This window comes from Rhinopithecus bieti, unplaced genomic scaffold (assembly GCF_001698545.2).
Source record: "Rhinopithecus bieti isolate Rb0 unplaced genomic scaffold, ASM169854v2 scaffold_23826, whole genome shotgun sequence".
NCBI lineage: Eukaryota > Metazoa > Chordata > Mammalia > Primates > Cercopithecidae > Rhinopithecus > Rhinopithecus bieti.
Window position 1 is genome coordinate 1311100 of NW_016811267.1, and position 6878 is coordinate 1317977.

Genomic DNA, 6878 nt, shown 5'->3' on the forward strand with positions numbered 1-6878 from the left:
AAAAAAAAAAAAAAAAAAAAAAAAGGTCAGGTGCGGTGGCTCACACTGTAATCCCAGCACTTTGGGAGGCTGAGGTGGGTGGATCGCCTGAGGTTAGGAGTTCAAGACCAGCCTGGCCGACATAGCAAAATTCCATCTCTACTAAAATACGAAAAAAGTTAGCTGGGCATAGTGGTGTGCACCTGTAACCCCAGCTACCCAGGAGGCTGAGCCAGGAGAATTGCTTGAACCCAGGGGCAGAGGCTGCAGTGAGCTGAGATTGTGCCACTGTACTCTAGCCTGGGCGACAGGGCAAGGGCAAGACTCCATCTCAAAAAAAAAAAAAAAGCCCAGATAAAGGCAAGCTACAGACTAGAAAGAAAGGTTTGCAAAGCACACATCCAACAAAGGACTACTATCTAAAATATATACTAGAGAGCTCTCAAATTCAACAGCACAAAAAAGGAAACAATCAAATTAGAACATGGGCAAGCCTGGAGTCCCAGCACTTCGGGAGGCCAAAGCGGGAGGACTGCTTGAGCCCAGGAGTTCAAGACCAGCCTGGGCAACATAGTAAGACCCCATCTCTACATGAAATTAAAAAACTAGCCAGGTGTGGTGGTACACACCTGTAGTCCCAGCTACTCAGAAGACTGAAGCAGGAGGATTGCTTGAGCCCAGGAGTTCAAGACCAGCCTGGGCAACATAACAAGATCTGATTTCTAATAAAATTAAAAAAAAAAAAAAACGAAGAAGAAAAGAACATGGGCAAAAGATCTGAAGGCAAAAAGACACTTCACCAAAGAGGAAATATAGCAGATGGCAAATAAACATATGAAAATATGTTCAACATCATTAGCCAATAGGAGAATGCAAATTAAAACCACAGTAAGATGCCACTGCACGCCTATCAGAGTGGCTAAAATAACAAATAGTGACAACATCAAATGCTGGTGAGGACGCAGAGACACTGGGCTACGCATACACTGCTGATGGGAAGGTAAAAAGGTACAGCAACTCTGGAAACAGATTGGCAGTTTCTTAAAAAAACAACAGCAACAAAAAACTAAACTAAACACGAAACTACATGACCCAGAAACTGTCCTGGGCGTTTACCCGAGAGAAACGAAGAGTGATGTTCACACTACATCCTGTATGCAGTCTTGGCCACAGCTTTATATGTCACTGCTCCAAACTGGTAACACCCTGGATGTCCTCCAATAAGTGAGTGGTTCAGCAAACTGTGGTCCAAGCACACCATGGACTACTACTCAGCAATGAAAAGGAATGAACGGCTGACACACATGCAATAATCTGGATTAATTTCCAGAGAATTATGCTGAATGACAATTCCAACCCTCAAAAGTTACATACTGAATAATTCCATTAGATAACATCATTAAAATATAAAATTGTAGAAATGAACAGAGTGGTGGTTGCTGGGGATAAGGAAGAGATGGGCTGGGAGGGAAGTGGGTGTGGCTATCAAAGGGCAACATGAGGTACGTGTTCTGTATCTGGCTATCAACAAGACCCTATCTCTACAAAAAATGAAAAAAAAAAATAAAAATAATCACGCATGGTGGCACATGCCTGTTGTTCCAGCTACTCAGGAGGCTGAGGCAGGAGGATCGCCTGAGCCCAGGAGTTCAAGGCTGCAGTGAACTATGATTGTGCTACTGCACTCCAGCCTGGGCAACAGACCTGTCTCTTAAAAAAGAGAAAAAAAAAAGCTTTCAAACCTTGATTCTGTGCTCTGACGCCCTCCCCGGTCCATGTCATTCACCTTGCTGCTTTGCTGCATGTCTAAACTCTCAAAGGTGGTTCTATTGCTTCTTGGTTCCTCTCCAGGGCAGGGAGTGCAGGCCTTACCCGTGTACCATGCCCCACTGCAGGCCCTGAGTTCTGTCTGGGTGGGACAGAGTCCTTGAGCCCCAGACATGTCCATCTTCTTCCCTTTTTTTTTTTTTTTTTTTTGAGACAGAGTCTCGCTTTGTTGCCCAGGCTGGAGTGCAATGGTGCGATCTCAGCTCACTGCAACCTCCACCTCCCAGGTTCAAGTGAGTCTCCTGCCTCAGCCTCCTAAGTAGCTGGGATTACAGGCACACACCAACATACCTGGCTAATTTTTTGTATTTTTAGTAGAGACAGGGTTTCACCATGTTGGCCAGGCTAGTCTCACACTCCTGACCTCAGGTGATCCACCTGCCTCGGCCTCCCAAAGTGCTGGGATTACAGGCATGAGCCACCAGGCCCAGCCAGGGCATGTCCAACTTCTGCTGGTCTTACAAGGTGGTCATTTGGGTCCCCAGAGAGAATCCAGGACTCTTCCTTCAGCTCCTGAACAGAGCCATCATCATCAGTATCCCAGATGTAATACTCTACCACCATTATGCAAATGTTACTTCAGAGGAAACTGGATAAATGGTCCAGTCTCTCTTTTTTTTTTTTTTAGACGGAGTCTTGCTCTGTTGCCCAGGCTGGAGTGCAGTGGTGCGATCTCAGCTCACTAAAACCTTCGCCTCCTGGGTTCAAGCGATTCTCCTGCCTCAGCCTCCTGAGCAGCTGGGATTACAGGCACCCGCCATCATGCCCAGCTAATTTTTATATTTTTGTAGAGACGGGGTTTTACCATGTTGGCCAGGCTGGTCTTAAACTCCTGATTTCAAGTGATCTGCCCAGTCTCCCAAAGTGCTGGGATTACAGGCATGAACCACCGTGCCCGCCCAGACTCTCTTACAACTGTGTGTGAGTCTGTGAGTCTACAATAATCTCGAAATTAGAAGTTTTATTTTTTCTTTAGAGACTTACAAGACCTAATGACCAAATGCAAGGTGACATTTGCAGACAATCAGGGAAATGTGAATACGGTCTTGGTATCCGATAATACCAAAGACATTATCATTAGTTGTGTAAGGTGTGATAAGGCATGTTGTTATATAAAGGAAAATGATCTTAACTGTTAGAGATTCATGTTGAAATACAATTTCTAAGATTAAAAAAAAACGGGCCAGGTGCAATGGCTCACACCTGTAATCCTAGCACTTTGGGAGGCCAAAGTGGGCAGTTATCTGAGGTTGGGAGTTCAAGACCAGCCTGGCCAACATGATGAAACCCCATCTCTACTAAAAATATAAAAATTAACTGGACGTGGTGGCAGGCACCTGTAATCCCAGCTACTCGAGAGGCTGAGGCAGGAGAATCACTTGAACCCAGGAGGCGGAGGTTACAGTGAGCCGAGATTATGCTACTGCACTCCAGCCTGGGCAACAGGAGTGAAACTCCGTCTCAAAAAAAAAAAAAAAAAAAAACAGGAGCCAGGCATAGTGGCACGTGCCTGTAGTTCCCAGCTACTCGAGAAGCTGAGGCAGGAGGATTGCCTGAGGCCAGGAATTCGAGGCTACAGTGAGCTATGATCACTGGGTCCGTGAATGGCTACTGCACTCTGGCCTGCACAACATAGCAAAATGTCATCTGGAAAAAAAAAAAAAAAAAAAACCTGGGAACTAAAGGGTGGTACAAAGAAATCTGCAAAATATTGATAACTGTTGTAAATGGGCAGTGGGTACCTGGGAATTCATTAAACCCTTCCCTCTACATTTATTTTATTTTATTTTATTTTTCATAGAGACAGAGACTTGCTTTGTCACCCAGGCTAGAGTACAGTGGTGCCATCGTAGCTCACTGCAGCCTCAACCTCCTGGGCTCAAGGGATCCTCCTTCCTCAGCCTTCCAAGTAGCTGGGTCTGTAAGTGCATGCCACCACACCCAGCTAATTTCTATTTTTTATTTTTTTGTAGAGACAGGTCTCGCTTTGTTGCCCAGGCCAGTCTCTAATTCCTGGGCTCAAAAGATCCTCCCACCTGGGCCTCCCACGGTGCTGGGATTATAGGCGTTAGCAGGCCCAGCCATTGACTTTTAATGTGTTTAAAGGCTACCATTTGATGTGCTTCTGCCTTGTCAAGGAACCTAATGGCACAAGCTGCATAAGGTTTTAAGTGTGACAAATGAGGAGAGCTTGGTCACAGACAGGATCGTGCTTCTGTCAAACAATACAAACTGGCATTCCTTTAAAACACACACAAGTGTGCCCTACCACAGCTACAAGATCTGCTACTGGGAGACTGAGAAGTGATACAGGAGCGGGGAGAGAGCAAGAGGGTTCTCTGTTTTCCCCTCTTGAGGGCACAGATGTAGACTGCGAGGCACTGGAAACAGCAGAGGACTGGTTAAGCTGCTAATAAATTGCTGAGTCTCCATGGGATAGAATAAATATCTTACAGCAGTCAAAACAGCAGAATGTTTACAAATGGGGTCCAATCTTCATCAGCTTGCTAAGTGAGAAGGGTGCAATCTAGCAGGTACAGTGTGACCTGGCTTACAAGCACACGGTGTCCTATCGCCCCGCTATTGGAACCTGGAGGGACAGGGCCACACTTACCAGGATTTCTATGGGCCAGTTAGTTTGCTTCCTCGTGGCTTCCTATGTTCCCTGGTGTTCTATGTCATCATGAGCTGCTTTTGTAAATTAGACAGAAATAGAAAGATGTACAAGGAAAAGCAGGATCTGAAGGAATTTTCATGGATTCTCCCCGGGGACCCAAATGAGTGCCTTGTGAGACCAGTAGAAGACGAACATGCTCAGGGCTCAAGGCCTCCATCCAAACCAGACAGAACTCAGGGCCTGCAGTGGGGCATGGCACAGGGGTAAGGTTTGCAGTCGCTGCTCTGGAGAGGAACCAACAAGCAAGAAAACTGCCCTTGAGTGTTTAGACACGCAGCAAAGCAGCAAGGTGAATGACATGGACCAGGAAGGGCATCAGAACACAGAATCAAGGTTTGAAAGTTTTTTGTTTTGTTTTGTTTTTAAAGAGACAGCACTTTCGGAGGCTGAGGTGGGTGGATCACCTGAGATCAGCAGTTTGAGACCAGCCTGGCCAACATGGTAAAACCCTGTCTCTACTAAAAACACAAAATTAGCCAGGTGTGGTGGCACATACCTGTAATCCCAGCTACTTGGGAGGCTGAGGCAGGAGAATCGCTTGAACTAGGGAGGCAGAGGCTGCAGTGAGCCAGGATCGCACCATTGCACTCCAGCCTGGGCAACAAGAGCAAAACTCTGTCTCAAAAAAAAAAGAGAGAGAGAGCTCTGTTGTCCAGGCTGGAGTGCAGTGGCACGATCATAGCTCACTATAGCCTTAAGCTCCTGGGCTTAAGTGATCTCCTTCCTCAGCCTCCTGAGTAGTTGGGACCATAGCCATGCACCACCATGTGTGGCTAATTTTTTTTTCATTTTTCTGTAAAGATGGGGGTCTCATTATTTTGCTAGGCTGGTCTTGAACTCCTGGCCTCAAGCAATCCTCCTGCCTTGGCCTCCCAAAGTGCTGGGATTACAGGCATTAGCCACCGAACTCACCATTCCAGAAACGGAATTCCTGGAGAAAAAACATCGCCTGCAGCAGGCTTCCTGCCTCGATGAACTGCCCTGTGGAGGATGCAGGACTACACCAAGCCCCAAAAGTCTTTAGGAGAGACTGCCCGGCTCCATCTACACTTATGGCCTGTGTCCTCCCATCTTCCTTCACTAAGAGAAGCTGTCTCATGTGAAGGTCAACAGTGCTGTCAGACAAATGTGAATTTGAGTCCTGTCCCGCTGCTGGAATGCTGTGCAACCCTGGGTTGGGGTGAGCAGCCTCTCTGTGCCTCAGCTTCTGCATCTGGAGATGAGGGTGAGCACTCCCACACACAGGGACTTGTCAATCGCCGGCTGTTGTGATTCCTGGTTTCCTCATCACCCTCCTTCCACTGGCTCCAGGTAAAAATGTACCCTCTCCCCAGAAACATCCCTCCACCTCCAGCTACTGACCTCCCCTACCCTTCACATAAAACCTCCTGAAAGCCGGGCACGGTGGCTCACGCCTATAATTCCAGCACTGTGGAAGGCTGAGGCGGGTGGATCACCTGAGGTCAGGAATTCAAGACCAGCCTGACCAACATGGAGAAACCCCATCTCTACTAAAAATACAAAATTAGCTGGGCGTGGCGTGCATGCCTGTAATCCCAGCTACTCAGGAGGCTGAGGCAGGAGAATCACTTGAACCCGGGAGGCAGAGGTTGCGGTGAGCCGAGGTTGTGCCATTGCACTCCAGCCTGGGCAACAAGAGCAAAACCCTGTCTCAAAAAAAAACCCTCCTGAAAAAGGGTCCACCCTTGGATTCCCCAGCTCCCCCTTCTTTGGACCTGGAGATTTATTCGTCTGCTCACTCAATCAACACATGCTGAATTTGTGCTAAGAGGCAGCACTGGGGATACAAAAGTATGTAGGACAGAGTCCTGGGCTTCAGGCCAGGCACAGTGGCTCACGCCTATAATCCCAGCACTTTGGGAGGCCAAGGCAAGTGGATCACCTGAGGTCAGGAGTTCGAGACCAGCATGGCCAACATAGTGAAACTCTGTCTCTACTAAACATATAAAAATTAGCTGGGCGTGACAGCTGGTACCCATAATCCCAGCTACTTGGGAGGTTGAGGCGGGAAAACCGCTTGAACCCAGGAGGCGGAGGTTGCAGTGAGCCAAGATCGTGCCATTGCTCTCCAGCCTGGGTGACAAGAGTGAAACTCCATCTCAAAAAAAAAAAAAAAAAAATTCACAGAGTCCTTAGCTTCAGGAAGGGCAGGTGGGACAAAGTCAGCCCAGGACTACGGCACAGGGCACCGTATGACATGACTGCAGCAGTAGGCACAGTGAGGGGAACTCAGGGCCTGGGGCCAGGTGTGCCTTGGGACAGAGGAGTCAGGCGGGCTGTGCGTGATTCAGCATGGCCCCAGCCAGGTGGAAGGACACGCACATGAGATCCAGGGTCTGTGCACGCTGTGCTGAGAAGACGTGGTGTCATCCCC